Source organism: Mytilus edulis, chromosome 7 (genome assembly GCF_963676685.1).
Source record: "Mytilus edulis chromosome 7, xbMytEdul2.2, whole genome shotgun sequence".
NCBI classification, from domain to species: domain Eukaryota; kingdom Metazoa; phylum Mollusca; class Bivalvia; order Mytilida; family Mytilidae; genus Mytilus; species Mytilus edulis.
This window is the reverse complement of record NC_092350.1, coordinates 79123724-79143139: the sequence shown is the minus strand read 5'-3', so window position 1 is coordinate 79143139 and position 19416 is coordinate 79123724. Positions and strand designations below refer to the sequence as shown.

General features: G+C 33.3%; 1 protein-coding gene and 1 long non-coding RNA gene across 2 annotated transcripts in view; one reads left to right on the top strand and one right to left on the bottom strand.

Moving 5' to 3' along the window:
* The window catches only part of LOC139482287 (uncharacterized), a 36214-nt gene extending 17203 nt beyond the window's left edge, over nucleotides 1-19011 (bottom strand). Inside the window, exon 1 of the mRNA XM_071266084.1 lies at nucleotides 18951-19011. The gene's annotated coding sequence lies outside the window, so the exon portion shown is untranslated. The remainder of the gene's footprint in view (nucleotides 1-18950) is intronic.
* LOC139482288 (uncharacterized) lies at nucleotides 12492-16934 on the top strand. Its single transcript, XR_011654824.1, has 3 exons — nucleotides 12492-12922; nucleotides 14285-14392; nucleotides 16163-16934. It is a non-coding gene; the product is annotated as an uncharacterized lncRNA (long non-coding RNA).
* Nucleotides 19012-19416: the final 405 nt, after the last annotated feature.

Sequence of the window (19416 nt, the reverse complement as noted above, 5' to 3'; positions counted from 1 at the left end):
ATTCGTTTTCAAAGCCTGGGATTCGTAGGAATCCCTGGATCCCTCTTTTTTGGCTACTAGTCTGTTAAATATATACAAGTATGTATGTATCTGTTGGTTCAAGATTTAACCGTCTTAGATTTTGAGTTAAGATAAGTCCTTATCAATATAGAAAATACATTATGAAATCATGATCACTTAAACAAGTTATTTTATTCGGATTATGTGATATTCAAGTTACAAATTTACTAAATAAGTTATTTTGCTATAAGCGTCTGGGGAGGGGAGTGTTTATTTTACGGTACTTTGGTATATTTAAGAATAAAAGAATATGTGAGATCGATGTCGATGACAAATAACCCGAGAAAAAAATAGCAATACATGTAACAACCCGAGGATAACCGAATAAAATAATACTGTGGTATCTGATATATATAAATTAAGAAGACAAGGAGCACAGTAAATACAATACAGACAGCAATACCTGTCCTTTTTCTAGATTTGAATATTTCACTGCACTAACCGACAAAATAGACAATTTTTCGTACCAAACTTTGATTTTCCTTAAGCCCCTTTCTCCTATGTACATGCATATTTCACAACTTGATAACCATGATCGGTACTGTAGTCCCGATAAAGTTTCGATGAATTGTTATTTATGCAATTACTGTCCGATAAATTTGGAAGGCCGTTGGATGTGTATTTTTTTCAATCTTGCACATTCTTAATGTGCATTTGCTATAAGTCAGGTTTTAAAATATGTCTGTCATGTTTTGTTACAAATGAGGCCGTTATTTTTTTTCTTTTGAATTGTTTTACATCTTTCATGTTGGGGACTAATATAACCGACCATATGGTATGGTTTGGTTATTGTTGAAGGCTGTCCGGTTGCCTATAATTGCATACATTCAATTTTTATCTTTAAGAATACACGTGACTGAACTTTTGGCTTTATCTTGATACAGAAATAATCAGGCAGTGATATACGCAGCTCTTTAACTTGAATATATTTTTTTATTGTGAGAATCCTGATGTCGGGGTTAACGGATCTTGATGCGACCTTAGTGGAAAAAGGGAGATATTTTACAAGTGTAAAGCATACTATACACTAATGACATATTTTAATATTAATGCAAATTGAACAAGTTTGTTTGGAATTGAAACGACTGAACGTGAAAATGTATGGACAGCAAAGCTTCAATTGTCTGCCTGTTTATAAAGCTCCTTATTAATGTGCACAAATACACCATAATGTGTAACAACAATAAACCTATCCAATCGGTGAATTGAACATTTGATTCACCATTTAAATGACGATATAAAATTATAAAATATGAATGCCGATATGAAACTACTCGTCCAGAAAACAAATGGCGTATAGCAGTTAGGGAGTAACCATTTGATTTTTATGGGGGGGGGGGGGGGGGGGGCTAGGATGAAAAATGTCCTGCATTTTTTTTTAGTTGTTATCTCTGTCCTGCCTTTTTATTTTTCACTCTATCCGGTCCTTTTTTTTTTTTTAGTTTATCCTGACTTATTTTTTGCAAGTGTCCCATTCTGCCTTTTTTTTTACTCAAAACTCCTGTCCTGCCTATTTTTATTCAAATTTTATCCTAGCCCCTCCCCCCCATAAAAATCAAACGGTAGCTCCCTTAGCAACTTTCATGATATCAACGGCCTTCAAAAATAAGCAAAGCTATACTGCACACCTAGCTACATAAAAGGCCCGATACGACAAATATAAAACAATGCAAACAAGTGAAACCTCTAATCTAATTATTTGTTCTCTCGCAGTTTTCGAGTAATAGGAATTGGTATTCGGCGGCGGTGGTGGTAATGGGGTAAACTATTTTTATGAAACATATATAATTTAGCAGGAAGAAGACATGGATGTTTCATATCTAGTAAACAGGTACATTATGTTACGAAGTCATCTGTCATGTGTCCATACATTGTCCTAGACATATTTTATCATGGTTCAGCAACTACTTAATAAAGTTGTCATGTACATTTCTCATTTACGGTATCATGAGAAAAAGAAGTCATTATAATTGGTATATGGTTTCCTTACAATGTCTATATGTCCGTCGGGTGGGTGTGGGAGCAGGACATATTAGCGAAAAAAAATTGAACTACAAGGAGACAATAGAGCCCATTTTAGCGCGGGATTAATCCGTTCACCTGTATTTTCGATAGTTCATTTTAGCGAAAACTTACTTACCTGATTAAATAATACTCGCTTTAAGCTTTGGCCAGAAGTTGAGTGTAATTCAAAGCGAATTAATAATGGATCTGAGTCGTCCCATGACATTATAATGAGCAACTTTATAGTTATCATTCAGCTATATACTTTTTTTAATATACTTTTATCGAATTGCAAGGAATAGCATATATAAAAATACGAAGTATAGACAATTTATATGCACCACATTAATCTAGACAAGATAAAGAGAAAGAACAGTTCCTAATGCAATTCAACAATTTTGTACATGGGGTATATCCGGAGCCTATTATGTACGTTCTCTAGGATATAAATTCCAGGCTAGAGCGAACTTTTTTAACAATTGATTAAATCTTTAAGACTTTTAGTGCTGTATCTGAAAGACATCATATATATATTCTATAATTTTTCGCTAAAATGGGTTAAAAACCAGGCGCTAAAATGGGTTCTACTTTGGCGCTAACACGTCCGATTTTTCTCTCTCAAATTTCCTTTCAATGCGCTAAAATGTCCTCCGCCGATGTCTGTCAGAGTTCACCTGACCTCGACCTGTATGTGCCGTCTTGTTTGAAATAGAATCTAAAATTTAACTAGTTAGAAGAAGATCAGTCTATTTTTTTAACAGTGGGTAAACCGGTTCAATAGTTATCTACCTTCCAAGTTAATCACACCAGTGTTTGATGCGTTTGTCGTCATGAATACTTTGACTACTGCAGTAAATGCATATACAACATATATTTTGATAAATAGTGAAAGAGGGAAATAACAATGCGATAGAGTTATCAAAAAAGAATATATTTTCCCTCGACATCTCAAACGATCAGATATTATATGCTTTTTTGTAGTTTTGTATAAAATCGTTTAAAAAATTATGACACTAACCAACGGACCACTACCTGTATATTTGTCATAGAAAAAATACTATATATAATAGAGTCGAGTTGTCGTAGAGTTGTCACTGGCTCAGACGTAGCTTATATAACAATATAATTATTTATGTGACTGCATCCTACATTAATTTGCAAGATCCTCTACGATAGATAATTCAGCTGATTTTTGATATTCCATAGTCATGCCTTATATATTATACATATATTTCCCATGCCTCAGGTAGAGATTTGTTCAACAAAGATTAGAATATTCATATTTCACGAGGGCTCATGTTTTTTGTTACGACGCTAGATAAAAACAGACGAGAAAAGGTAACACTCGGCAACCAAAAGCTTGATTTTTGTCGAGCCTAAGTGCTCGAGTGGTCTAGCGCAAGGAGATTTAGTACCACGATATCTCTTTAGCATGTCAGTTCGAATCCCAGCCAGGGAAGAATAAAAATTTGCATTCGCTTTGCAGGTCTTAAATTGTTGGGGTGTTATTTAGACGAATTATAATTTTATATATTGGAATTGATTACGGTTAGTTTTTCCTGACATTTTTTACTATATGAAAAAGAAGATGTGGTATCATTGCCAATGAGACAACTATCCACAAAAGACCAAAATGACACAAACATTAACAACTTTAGGTCACCGATCGGCCTTCAATAATGAGCAAAGCCCATACCGCATAGTCAGCTATAAAAGGCCCCGATAAGACAATGTAAAACAATTCAAACGAGAAAACTAACGGCCTTGTTTATGTAAAAAAATGGACGAAAAACAAATAAGTAACACATAAACAATCGACAACCACTGAATTACAGGCTCATGACTTGGGACAGACACATACATTAATAATGTGGCGGGGTTAAACATGTTAGCGGGATGCATATATTGGTCTTTCTTAACCTTCTCCTATCATTCAGTGAAACCCATGCTTAGATCGTGCTGATCTAATATTTTTGGAAAAGGGAGGTTGGGCGTGTAAAGCCAACATTGGAAGTGATACTTGTAAAAAAGTATATGCATTAATACATATATTAATTTCGAAGCTCAATAAGGGAGGACCCCGGTCCCCTGCTCCCTAAATCCGACGTTAATGCTTAAAGGGAAAGACTTGTAGAGAAATGCTAACGCTTTTAAATTTACATTAATAAAAGGGTATATAACAATTAATGCCATAGGACTGTTATACTAAAAAAAAGTACTAGTGTATTTAACCATTCAAAGGGGAAAACCAACGGCGGATTTAGGAGGGGGCCCAGGGGGCCCGCTCCCCCCTTTTTTGGGAAAAAATGGTTGCTTATATAGGGAATCACTGAAGCGTGACTGGAGCGGGCCCCCTCTTAGGTCAGTGGGCCCCCACTCATGAAAAATTCTGGATCCGCCACTGTTAAATTTATATAAAAAACGAGAAAAGAGAAACAATTATGAACCACATAAACAGACGACAAGTCAACCATTTTATTCCTTACAGTACGGTTTCTGTTTTCTTCGTTGTTGAAGGTTCTTTACATAATAAATTTCAATTGCTGGCTTTCTCATAGGCAATCACATCACATCTTTATTTTTTTTATATTAATGTTAAAAAAAATATTATTTTAAAATCTACAAAACGTGACAAATACGTATAGTATGGTTCACTGTACAAAGAATAATACAGATATAGGAAAGGTATCTTTTCGGAAATGTTTTATCTATATTACTTTCTATTTTTAAACAGTTAAACTGAGGAATCCCTGTAAGATTTTGTTATCAATACATCTGATCTTTGGTATTGTTGCAATTGGTGTGGTCGTAAACTAGTTCAGATTAAAATTGCAGTGCCTTGATTCATCGAGAGTTCAGCCTTGGATAATTAACCCAGCCTGTTTCACTTGATAAAAATCATAAATAATGAAAACAAATGTGTTTTATTTTAAGCGTTGCTTTACTTTTGCGCCTATTCGCATTTTATTTGCTCCAAAATAATCTTTCATTTACGACACAACCTAGATTTCATTTGCGCCAAAATAAAACTTTTTATTTGCGCCAATAATACAAGTAAATTTATATAAAGAGAGACTTTCAATAGTAACTTGAAAACAAAGATTTTGATTAATATCAAAATCAAATAAACTAATACAACGGTTTTCAAATATGTGACATTTTATAGGCAAACATTAAAAAAAAACAATGCCACTGATTAAAGCAGGCTGTGTATTTTTATACTAATTAAAAACCTTCTGTTTATCGTGTCTAATAGTTTTTAAAACATACATTTTTGAAAATTTCATTGTTCAAAAGTACCATACTTATAAAGATCGTGAGTTAAAATGGTATCTAAAAAAACATAAAATACACGTTTTAAAGTGTCTTTATTTTCATTCTGTGTACGGTTCTTCGTCATTACACTTTTTTTATACTACGCTTCGTTGATGCAAGTTTTCAATGAATTTTGCATGTGTTAAAGTAAATGTATGCTTTGAACGTTGGTTTTCCCGTTTGAATTGTTTTACACAAGTAATTTTTTGGCCCTTTATAGCTTGTTTTTCGTTGTGAACCAAGGCTCCGTGTTGAAGGTCGTTCATTGACCTATAATGGTTTACTTTTTAAGATTGTTATTTGGATGGAGAATTGTCTCATTGGCACTCACACCATATCTTCCTATGTCTATTTGATATGATGTTAACTAATATTCTGGTTTAAAAAAATAATTTACAACCATTACATCAACCTATAATATCTGTTGTATTGTTGAAACACTCTTGAGGGTATTTTGTACTTAGCATTTTTTTTAAAACGTCCACTTTACAACAAATAGTCACACTCAATGTACTGTTGCACCACTGTCCCATGCAGGTTCGGGGAGGGTTGGATGCCCGCTAACATGTTCAACATTGTCAAATTATGTATGTGCCTGCGTGTCCGAAGTCAGGAGCGTGTAATTCAGTGGATATGTATATTTGTTTTTCGTTCGTTTTTTTTTTGCATAAATTAGGCCATTAGTTTTCTCTTTTGAATTGACTTACAGTTGTCATTTCGGGTACTTGAATACATGTAGCTGACTTTGTGGTATGGGCTTTGCTCTTTTTACTGTGTGCCGAAATCTAACGGATTTGTCGTTCTGTATATTATAAGCATCTTTTAAAAAGTCTATACCCATCGATATGAATTTCATTCAAATATTGACTTATGTGTTTTATACCGTCTTATCTTCATGAAAAAAAAACCACACACACAAAAATTATCTGAAGAACCAACGATCTGGAATTGTTCTCTAGGAGATGGATATCGAGAACCCCGACAAACTCAGTGGTCTTGATTTTTCGATCCCCGGAATGGTTTAGTCCGATTGAACGATCATTCGAAAAAAAAAGTGTGGAATATGTAGTATTTCTGGTGAAATGCAAAATTCTGTTACCAATGTCAGTATCTACCAGTATTTAGAAACACAAAAACTTTTTGATTTTCTTAACATTTGCCATTTGTAAATTGTCAGCATATATATAAGAATATAATAGCGTTAAAATATTAAGCCCATGCACGTTCCTTCATATTTATACTCAAATTAAGAAATGGGATAGACATAAGAAATGGATTAAATCATGCACGTGTAGTTAGAATGATTGATGTTTTCCTAGCGTCCTATGGTTAATAAAGTATACAAGTACTTTAATAATTGCCAACAAATACAGTTTAAACGTCATATGATCGAATTTGATCGGGATGAGATAGTGGTGTTAGGGGGATTGACTGGCCCTTAAAAGTGCCACTTATTGGGTCCACAAAGAGTTGTTGTAGTGATTCGAATTCTTTAAACATGCAAATGGCAGGGCACTCTCAATGCGGGTCATCGGAGTGAATGTCACAAATCTAAACGAACGTGTTGGCTAATTAAGACATTCATCATAGCCAAACGAACACCCAATTTCAGCACAGGTTGTACTGTCTCGGAAGAAAACCAAGGGGACCATATTTTTATACCCCAGTTACACATGGCGTCGTCGGTATAAATGATACAGTTGGACAAAGCATCAATCATCTACATAAGCTTATATATTTGCGTTGTTGCGTCTTTCATGCATGTCTTTATAATAGTTATCAATAAACAATGAAACGGTTCAAAGTTGGTACTGGTGAAACTGCCCTAAAAATTTTCTGGAGCCCCATGAGTTAATGACACGCGTATTGATAATGCATGATTGTTGTTTGCTTAACGTTCACTTGCAAATAGTTCATGAATGTCCATGATGAACACAAAGTACCAATACTACAGGTTGGTTTTGAGAGGAGGCCGTCCGGAGTAATGTCACGGAAGTTTGGACTGGCACTGGATAAAATCAAGTATATTGGAAAAGGACAAAAATAATGCCTTGCAGCAGACGATTTACGGACCTCTCGTAGAGTTTTTGCAAGGGTTCGTAAAGTGTAGAGAGAGTGGTGCTCTCTCTTTAGAGACATTGCATCTTATATTCCCATTCTGACTGGACGTGGTAGCGTTTACATCCCACACAGCTCAACAGATGTACCACTTCGGAGAGGGTTTACCTCCGGTCGGAAAAATACCAAAGTGCCCATAACAATTCCCCAGTCAGCCTTTTGGATCACAAGAACATACTTGTAATAGGCTTGGGTAAATCATGTTTGCAAGTCCATCATCTACTTAAACTGTGACAATAGTGTAAAACACAAGATGAACCTCGTCATGAAAACCTGAAAATGCATGAAATACTTGTCACTGGATGAAATACATATGACAATCAAGCAATCTCTACTAAATCCGCTCAACCTGTACACACGGGGTTTTTGTTTAGGGTGTTTCTCTAGGCACGTATATATTTACTTTGAAAGTTTTAAAGCGGTTATAAAAAATTGTTCCGCGTATACCCGAATCCCAAACGATAATCACAAGTTAATTGTTTGCATAATATTCTTTCTGATGTTGTTCTACATGTAGCTCCATGTTTCTGACTCTATAAGGGTAACGAGAGGAGAACGACTTGCGCTATCTTTTTTTCTTAAATTGAAAAAAATCCTGAATGAAATCTAATTCCACACTTCGTTGACTGATGGCAATAAATTAAGATGTTGAGCATCATCCTGTGGTCCTATAAAACTACTGCGGGTGAATTTAACGATTTCTATTGTACACAAAAACCTGCGCAGGTATAGAATACCGGTGTGTGGAGTAAAATTATGCCCAAGGCTCCGAGTGTGGTCTGTCATGACATTCATGAAGATTGCTGTCGATTGCCGCTATCGCTGTAAGCATTTTATGCCACCCTCCACGTAGTTGTCACCAATATTCTATTGTCAAATAAAAGGTATTTAGTGCATAGATTTCACAAAGAATCGATAGGATAAGCATATATTTGTGCACTTGCAGCACGTGCAGAAAGTGCAAATACAAATGTGCAGGAATATGTATTTAGAATATCAAACAGGAGATAAAGGAGTCACATGTTACATATATACCAGTACATTAGAGGGAGTACTTTTCTGACTATTTGAAAGGCTGAATGGTCAATCGAGTAAGACAATTTCATACCTCAGGAATTGCAATGCGAATTTGTTTTGAAACTTCACATGACTATGTATAGCTTGACCTACACGTTTGTGTACCATGCACGTTCATGCTGCATTCCTACTACGCTCTCAGCAATAACGTCAATAGCATGCAGGGGCGTAGCTAGGTATTCAGTCAACTGTAGGCACCAATCGGCAGGGGGTCTGAAGGCCCCCAGCAGGTCCAGGGAAAACGGTTTTCAGCGTTTTAGCTGCAAAATTTTATGTACAAAAATATCAAATATACTAGTTATTTAATCATGATAATTATAATATGCAAGATGAAAAGTACGAAGAATTATGAATCATGTACCATAACATCAGACTGGTGAATTAAATAACGCAGTACAATTGGAAATATAAATTTTTTTTTTACAATATTCATTGCCCAGCGTAGATCAGCGTATGGACTAAACCTTTAATTAAGCAGTACACCCTGTTTGGTATTATCATATCTAATTCCGTTCTGATTGATATATACGTTTAACTTAATTTATAGTACATATTGACGATCCTTCTTTAAAAAAAATAGGCACGTAAACACTGATCTTACTATATATAATAAAACTATCCTTTTGCCTAGACATCAACCATCAATCTTTTGAATCTTAGACCTTCACCCTAGCCACATAAACACATACACACAAAGTCGATGCCTAACAAAATTCAAGAAATTCGTATTTCTTTATATCCTCTACTGTAAAATCCCTACCTGCTTAGGAATTTGAATAATTGTGGGCTGGCCATTACACGCAGATCTGAGACTCAGAGTACTCAAAATTACTGGAAGCCAGTTGATTGATTGATTTTTAAACATCCAGTGTCAAATATCTATGCAAGTTCAGGACAAAAAACAATTTTACAATAACTACAACTTGGAGCTAGGACCTGTATTAGGTGTCGTCCAGGACGAAGGTCTGGAAATAAAAAAATGCCATGGATTGGAAAATGAGGGATTTTTTGATAGGAGGCGAAATTTTGCCTTTCAGTAGACCAACTACGAACTCCTCAAAGAGTTGCATTCTCTCTACAACTAGGCATCGGATTTAATGTCCCCATTCTGACCAGACGTAATTGCGAATTTATACATCCTGCACAGCGAAACGGACGACCAACATTGGCAAGTCGGGTGAAGACATAGTGGAAAGCTAGTTGAAAACTAACAGCAACTAATTAAAAAACTCATGTGTCTAAGTTGAGGTTCATTCAGGTTTTTATTGATAGAAGTGAAATGATCTGAACCAAAATTCTAGTTTATAGTTTCTATATAAGGTAAAATAGTAAAAACATGCAATTCTATTCAATATTCCAACTACTAAGGACGAGAGACTAGTGTACACATGACATTCGATAATTAAAGAGTTTTAACAACTTCACTGGCTTTCATCTACAGATAGCGTTGTTTATTATTCTTTTTAACAAAAAAAAAATATTTGTGAAAAAATTATGTGTAGGCACGTGCCTAAAGTGCCTAACGGCAGCTACGCCCCTGTGTACCATACAACTACTGTTGTATTCCTTCTTTTATTTATTTATACGTAGATTTCTCGGAAACAGTAATGCCATCATAATCTACAAGGACTCATGGGCGTGGTAGTAGGAATATAAGTAGAGGCATATGATGACCTCTGGTCTATTCCTGCATGATCCAGTAGACAGATTGACTGACCAATCCAACCTATATTAATTAATTGCTGGTCCGTTAAAATTAAATGATCACTGTGCTTAAACGGCTGTGGGTAACTTAAGTTGGCGGACTCTAAACTCGTTGATATTTAATTCATACAAAATGTACCTTTTGCGACGTTTTTCATGCAGAATGTAAATATTTATAGGATTATTGAATAAAGAAATGACTAACAATTACCATAAATTTGTTAATATAGAGTTCACTAAAGCGCAAGGTCAACTTTAAAAAATGCATAAGATGTCCGTAACTTTTTGATCGAAACTAAGCAGACTGTCCTATCTTTATTTTTAGATGTGGGTAACTTTAGATTTAAAATTTTAAGAATTATAATTTCAACAATTAGAAGACAATTAACATCATATTTGTAACCTTCGCGGCCGTTTATACTACTCATTCACCACCAAATATGAACGTAGTCCGTTCGCAAGAAGAGCGTGATGAGGATGGCATGAGCGTACTATAATCGTTCTATAAGCTTGAACAGCGTGGTATGAACGTGGAACAGTCGAAGTAGAATCGTGGTTGGGTCGCAATGATATCATGATGGTCGTAGTAAGGTAGTAACATAGTCGCTGTGAAATCGTAGCGCAGTCTCTTCGACAATAATCGTGCTTTTGCTACGCGCTACGATAGTTCGATTATTGTTATGATCTTACCACGACCTAACTACGCTCTCCCTATTAGTTCTACCGCGCCCTCATTTCGCCACGACTGCATCACGATTGTTTGTTTGATTGTTAGTTGGTCCTCGCTTAGCACGATCAAAAAGACTTCATGATCACCACAAACATATACCACGACTTTACTTTGATCTACACGATTGCACTATGATCGTCAAAATTTGCATTTGAGATTATAGTGCGACCGTGACCAAGTGTGACGGGGGTATAACCCACACACCCTCCTCTCATGCATAATACAAATTTAACAATTCTATACATATATGTAAAACTTTTATGCGGTTTTGTCACGATTTCAGTCCAAACTATTACAGGTACGTGTCTCCGAGTGTATATATATATATATATAGGGATATATTAATTATTTTTTTCCCAGACACCAATGAAAACCATCAAACCCGACCTTACTTTCAATGTCGGAGGGGGGTCACTGTCTATGTAATTAGTGGTAGGGATGATCCCCTGGAATATGTCACCTTTTCATGCTCCATCGGCATGGTATATGAAAAGGGTGAGAAATTAAATTCAGATTAAATATATCAATAGATTGATATTTTTACTTGCTTGATTATATCATAAGTATCTGAAACTAATCAGATGTCCTTATTTTTTTGTGATGCGGTTAAACCACAGTCGTAAATGCATCAACTATTTGTCAAACCATTTAAACATTTAAACATGTTAAACTCTATTAGACCTATGTGGTATTTCCGCTAATGCTAGATACAGATGCTATAAATCTCATCATTTTGACATTTGCACCTAATAAACATTCAAAGGTTTGTTTACATGAAACATGATAACAATTATTTAAAGAAATTTCATAGTGTCAGCTATGAGATGGAACGGCAATGTACAAAATGTAACTTTTGATCAGTTTTTCATTAATATAAAAACTCAGTGAAAGTGTTTCTCTCGGGAGTGTTACTATATATCTGAACAAAGATCTTATATAATGTTTTTTGAAATTAAAATTTCTTTTTTAATGAAAGATATAAAAAGGGGCAAATAGAGGAAAGTGTTTAAGATGTGACGAATTTATTAAATTAATTGAGATTATTGCAACTGCTTTGCTTCTAAACAAGTACGTGAAGATAAGCGGGACCCAAAAACAAATTATAAATTCCCATGTACCAGAAGATGAAAAATATCCAAATATCTCAAAAGTTTTTTTTTTGTTCGTTGATATATGACAAGGTATATATTTCTAATAATCAAAAGGTTTGGTACTTGATGTATCAGCTGCTCACCCCTACCAAAAATCTTTAAGCCCCCCTCCCGAGCTTTCAATATAGACTTTTTTTCAAGTAAAAATTTTTCCATCTGTTGATGTTATTAAACCACTCCCAAAAGTTGAGGTTACGTTAAATAATACCTTGTAGTTTAAAGTGAAAACTAGTTAATATCATGATATTATTAATTTACGTTTACAATATACATTTTTACTTTCAACATTAACATATTGAAAAGTATAATATTTCGAAAATAAAGACCACCGTATTTTCATAATGGTTATATCCAGTGGGTAATACACATGCTGGTTCTTTTCTTTTTCATATCATATTTTATTGCTAGAGATGTTAATTGGGTGTTATATCCTTCTAATGTTACCTCTTTGATTGACCCAATTCTCGGAAGGAAGTATTATATTGAATACACCGTATGTTAACCGTTATCATGTTTATTCTTACATCAGTAGAACTTTCGCGGTACAATAATAATTTGGGATTATTGTGTGGCCAGTGATGGATTATGTCGCGTGTTTTGTAATACACGCAGTACTGTAAAGTGAAACGAGGTCAATCTGTTGTGTACTTTAGTCAAAGGAAGAGAAAGATGGAGTCCCTTAGAAAAAGAAAATGAGACTGATGGGATTTCGTTTTAAAGGAAGAAGAGTCTGAAGCTAACGTGTATACCTACGAGAGTTCTGGTAAGATATACTTTTTAATTACTTTATTGAAAAGCACTTTACGGCCATATGGGCCAATGGCTTAAAACATTATACATAATATACAGTTTACATAAAACAATGAAAATAAACAATGGAGACACTTTAATCCATAGAAAAGATGAAGAGAAAAAATAACCAAATTGTGTTGATAATTAGAATATGATTTAATATGATTAGGCAGCAACCATTTGATTTTCTGGAGGGGGGTGGTCTATGGATTTTTTTTCTGGACAAACTTTTTTTTCGTCTGCGGGGAAAAACAATCTATTTCTTTCACGACAAGTCGAAAACAATTCTTTTCTTTCAATTTTAGCAGTACATATAGTGGCAGCTGAGGGTGAAACACAAGTGTTTTTTCTCAGAATCAAAAACAATTTTTTTTTTCCTAAATCCATAGCCACGAATAAAGTGTCTGAGGCCTATTTAACATTCAAAAAGGATATTTCTTATTAAACTTTACATTTACTTAGCATGATAACTTAGTACAATAAGTGCCAATTTTAATTAATGTCTAGCAGTTATTAAAACAGTTTGGAATGTTATATATATTTATAAGTGTATCTATCTGCGGAAACATGTTATTTGCATTTGTATTAAGATTTCAGTCAAAACTATAAGAACATATTTGTTAACATGGTTAAGTAATTTATTTACCAAAATAAGGCTCGATCCAGTCGGTAACCATACTTGTACTTAGTTAAAATGTGATAATTTCTAAAGCTTACTGCCATTTATGTGCCAGTTTTTTTGTGCAATTTTATATCTCTATGATGCTCAAATGAGAAGTGGTCAATATGATGAGCACAGATATAATTAGCATAATTGTGGGTGAATTAGTACTTATAACTTTATATATTTCCACTGCCTATCCTTATTGGTTATGTGTACTTCAAAGCAACTTAAATAATATAAATTTTCAATGTTAAGATATTTTGCTAGCTCTTTATATTTTGAATTGTATATGTGTTGTTATGACATTCTATCTCATATAGGGTCGATTCGTTTTTGGAAAGCTTATTGAAAATGCTTCCTATTAATGAACTCTCATTTATAATTAAGAAATAATGTGATGCAGTCTTACGATTTTTTTTCTTTAATTTTCATTTAAAAACATATAAACGGTAAAAATAGATAATACCTGCTTTATATCCTTAGATATGGTCAAAATATGAAATTAGAAGATGTGGTATGATTGCATATTGGCAAAGTCAAATATGTGTGAAAATCCTGTTTTTTTCAATACATTTTTAATGAAAAAAATATATACAATTACTTGTTGTATGCACTGTTTTCACTTTTTATGAAACACTGTTTAAAACTGTGTAATTTGTATTAAAACAGACGAATCACCAAAGAAAAAGAATAACTCAACTTGAGTTCTGGTGGCCTGGGTGCAGTGAATTCAAAATATCAACAGCGACCCTCAAATACAGAATATGAAAGAAAAAGGTGAGGTTACAAAATTTTATATGCAAACTTTACTTTATAACTTCCAGGTGTCACTGCTAGTAGTCAGCGGAATTACTTAAATGATCAAATTTTATTGTAGCTTTATATATATCATACCAGGCGGAAACCCAGTTAAAATCGAAGCTCTGTGTTAGAGAAGGCGATAAATGCTTACTGCAATGTTTACTATAGTAACACAATTTTTAAAAATTAATATAGAAATAAACACAACGACAATTTTCTTCTTTTAAAAACACCATTTGCATAAGTTTTCAATTTATCTACATATCAATGCAGACCCAATGCTGCAGAACAATTCGATATCAAGTCGACGACATAGTAATCTATCAAGTTGGATATAGAAAATGCATAACCTCCATTTTTTTTTAAATTACCACGGACGGAGAACATATCAATCTATTAGTTCAGTAATTTTCGTGTCTGCCTTTCCATTATGTGACTCGAGAAAAAATTCCAAAAAATGGTTTAACAATTGTATCGAAAAGAGAAAATCGAGTGCACCTTTTTAGCTCACATGGCCCACAGGGGCAAGTGAGATTTTCTCATCACTTTGAGTCCGTCGTCCGTCGTCGTCGTCTGTTAACTTTTACAAAAATCTTCTCCTCTGAAACTACTGGGCCAAATTAAACCAAACTTTGCTACAATCATCATTGGGGTATCTTGTTTAAAAAATGTGTTCGGTGACCTGGTCAACTAACCAAGATGGCTACCATGGCTAAAAATATAACATAGGGGTAAAATGCAGTTTTTGACTCATATATTTCTAAAACCAAAGCAAATCTGACATGGGATGAAAAATTTAACCAGGTGAAGATCTATCTGCCCTAAAATGTTGAGATGAAAAGGGCGACTCGTTGTTAGGTTGCTTCCCCTGAATTGGTAATCTTAAGGAAATTTTGCCGTTTCTGGTTATTATCTTGAATATTATTATAGATAGAGATAAACTGTTACAGCAATAATGTACAGGAAAGTAAAACCTAACTAGAGAGCCTTTTTTGGACCGCAGATGAATTATCACGTTGTGATTGGTTAAACGCCGTGTGATTGGTTAAACGCACGTGGTGACCCCCTATGAGGCGTATGGGGTAAGTAAGTTTCATATGGGGTTCATGATGCGTTAATGGCGACGTCATCTATTTTAATGTTGTTGTATTTCATTGTTTATTTTTCAACAAAACGCCGCAGAAAAAGTCCAGCGTCCAATAAATTCATTATACGGTTAACTACTGACCATCTACGGATCCGTAGAGGGTGAATGAAATTCATAGGGGACTAGGCCTCCGGCATCACCCCCTATGGATTTTACTAATTAGTTAACCCTCTATGGATCCGTATGTGGTCAATAGCGAACCATATAACTTATAATGTTGCTATACAATAAAAGGGTTATTGCATGAATATTGGGAAATATTGTCCCTCGTAGAACATATATTGCACTCGCAAGCTTGTGCAATATAAAATTCTACTAAGAACAATATTCCAGAATATTCATGCAATAATCCTATATTATATGCGATATCTCATATAGTTTATAAAGATATCTTATATACTTTATAAGATATAGTTTTAATATAAGAATATCTGTGTACGGCAACGACTGAATGTATGATCGCTATGTCTCGCTTTTTCGACAAAAGTCGTAGGCTCGACAAAAATGCATTTACAAAGAATCATATTATGGTATTATTCTCACTATTTAAATGATCTTTTCTGAAATAGGTCTTTAGCATAAATTATTTTCTCTTTTAGACATTACTATCTATGAGTACCAACATAATCTTTAAGCAGTTCGATGGATTTGGAATCCAGACCAGACAGTCAAGAGAATTTACCGTAAATAGAAAATTAGCAAAAGTGACAACAACACACGTATGTTTCGAATGGTGTGATAGATTTTGGACAGGAGTAGCAGACTGTGGTGCATTGATTCCTAAATCTTGACAAAACAACAACTGAACACCTTTTTGTCTTTTTCAAGTAGGATTGTGCTAAAAAAAAATTAAAATGCCAGAAATTAATATGGGATAGTTTGAAAGAAGAACTTTCAAAATGACACATAAATTATTAGCACAAGGAATCATTGCAATGAGACAATTTCTGATTTTGTGTATTTTCAACTTTTTATTTTTTTATAAACTTTAAATAATTTGATGAACTGCAAGTATTATTTAAATATGAACACGTAAGTCTCAAGTGTGGTTCATGCAGTTTTTAACTGCTTTTTGTTTAAAAAGGGGTTCCCTTAAAAGAAAATTTAATCAAGACATCAAAATAAAATATTGAACTCGATTTCAAATTCATTTTATTTTCCTATTTTTGCCATGTTTTTATCAAATCTTAGCATATTTTTAAGTGAGAAAAGAAGACTTCTTGATGCTTCTAGTGTGCCACACTCAATTTTAAACATTGTCACATTTGATTTTCATATGTTATATTCTGGCTTTCAATGTTTTATGTATTTTTTGTTTGTTGGTGAACGTGCAAATTGTGTTCTGACCAATGTAACTTATTCAGCAGTTTATTGAGTTTGATTTTGTTGTTCTTTAAACAATGAAAAACCATTTTTATTAATTTAAAAACTAGAAGAAATTCATCATCTGTTCTTATATAAGGTTGGTTTCTACTCAATGAGATATTACCATTTTTATAGATAAATAATATTAAATATATCAGTATATTACGTGCAGGTGAAGTCATTTCTTCTAAATGAAACATCATTACTTTCCTCATTTTCATAAAATTATAAATACTATAAAAAATTAAAGTTTTTGGAAAGTTTGGATCTCTTTGGTATGATTACCAATGAGACAGTTATCCACGAATTTTCAGATGAGGTGAATACAAGCAATTAAAGGCAACCATACGACCTTCAACATTATAAGAAACAGCCATACCGTATATTCATCTATAAACGGCACCGGCATAAAAAAAAATATGTTACAATTCAATTGAAAAAGATAACGGCCTAAAGTATTACAATTTACGAAGAAATGTATGGCAGAAATAAACCAACAACAACCACTGAACGACAGGCTCCTGACTTTGGATAGGTACATTGAGAATCTGGAGGAGACAAGTTTGTGAGCGCTCAATCCTCTCCTAGCCTGGGACAGTGGTGTAATAGCACACCATACGAATAAGCATTTAGATAGTCCAGTATCATTTAAATACAAAAGCTTTCAAAATTTCATTTAATTTTGAAATCAAGAATTAGTAACAAAACTAAAATGGAAAATTTAATACAGATTGAATCACCTGGGTGCAATGTTGACAGATATGTATAATACAAATGTTGAAATTTAAATTACAATACTTAAAAATAACTAATTACCCATTTTTATCAGTGTTCTGATATATACAAAAAAAGTCTTGAAAAATCCGAAAATGGATGAAAACGCTAGACAATGCTGCTTTTAAAACTCTTTTTGTGTATTTAATTTTTAATTAAAAATCGACCCTTTGCAAAAGTTTAAAAGTCGATGAATCACATGAATGGGGGAGGAAAAATAATCATCATGCAAAAGCTAGTACATCTTATGTACTTATCGTTAGTGTTAAGCTTTAAACTGACCAAATCACAAACATCGACCTGTAAACTAACTATGTGAATTTATTGCTCTATTGAATATAACTGTGTAAACCTAATATTGTGACTGAATTCAGTCATTCTATTTTTTACTTTTGCAGAATTGGTCTATTTTCAACAATTATTTACTGAATTTGTGTTGACTGAATTCAGTCATCTGTTTTATAGATGTTAATACTATGTAATCTCACTTGGTGTAATTTAAGTCTTATGAAACACTCTTATTTAGTTCAATTTCTTGTAGCTTCTTTCAAATGTTGTGTGACTGAATTCAGTCAACAGTTTGTGAAAATAATGAACAGGATACAGAGTTAATTTCATTTAGCTGTTTCTGTTATATGTTGTTTGTATTTAATCTGAATTATCTGAAATCCGAATTCTGTTTCCGAATTTACAGTTTGGGCTTTATTTAAGAAGAACAAGTACAAATAAGATTTATGTTACCTTCAAATATACTGATTGAATTCTTTGATATAAAGATGAAATCGAGTGACTGAATTCAGTCAGTCACTCAAAATGAAATAATAATAACAATACAATGTTTTTATTTCTTCATATGTTGTAAGTTAACAATACTTATAAAGTATTTATGCAAATATTTCTTTGCCACGTTTGACGTTTTAATACGTTTAAAATAAAAAGGAAATGAAATGATGCACATTGCAAACAATGTTGAATGTTAAATGGTATAATATAATGAATAATATATCTACTAAGTTCAACCCTTGAGATTTGACAAATCAGAATATTGACAAGTTGAAACAGAATGTGTTTCACATGAATTTCGATTTTTTTTAATGATCCTTTTTCGCAATTTTCCGCTGTATATCTTTTCAGAAATATTACTATAACATTATCACTTGTATAATCAAATGTTATAACTTTTCCTTCGATTCTCCTAACATGAGATTTATGATTTTTTTAAACGAAATAAATGAAAATATAAGTTACCTTTACGTGAAGAATTTGTAGAAACTATGATTAAAACGTGTTTACCAATTGAATAAATGTGTGTTCACTCTTCCATTTATATGTGATTTGGTCTATATCATTTAACTTTTTATATTATAATATTTACTATTAAAAGCACCGTGGGTCCTGGTAACCGTAAACAAAACGCAAACATTTTATCTTTGCAATATCATGATATAGAATTCAAAATCACAGCTACCAATAGTTGAAAATTATTCAATTTATACTTAATTCAAAAGCGATTTAACGTTAATCGCTACTATTTGCAAAAAGAACACTAAATGGTTTTAAAAATATCCTTTTCACTTTACTGCGGTCAGTTTAGTTTAAACATATTTATTTATAGTGGATTTGGAAAATTTGTACTATTATTTGTTTTACAAAACAACGTTCTATTTAATGACTTTCCTACATTTTGACCGAGATCGATATAATCAATGGTATT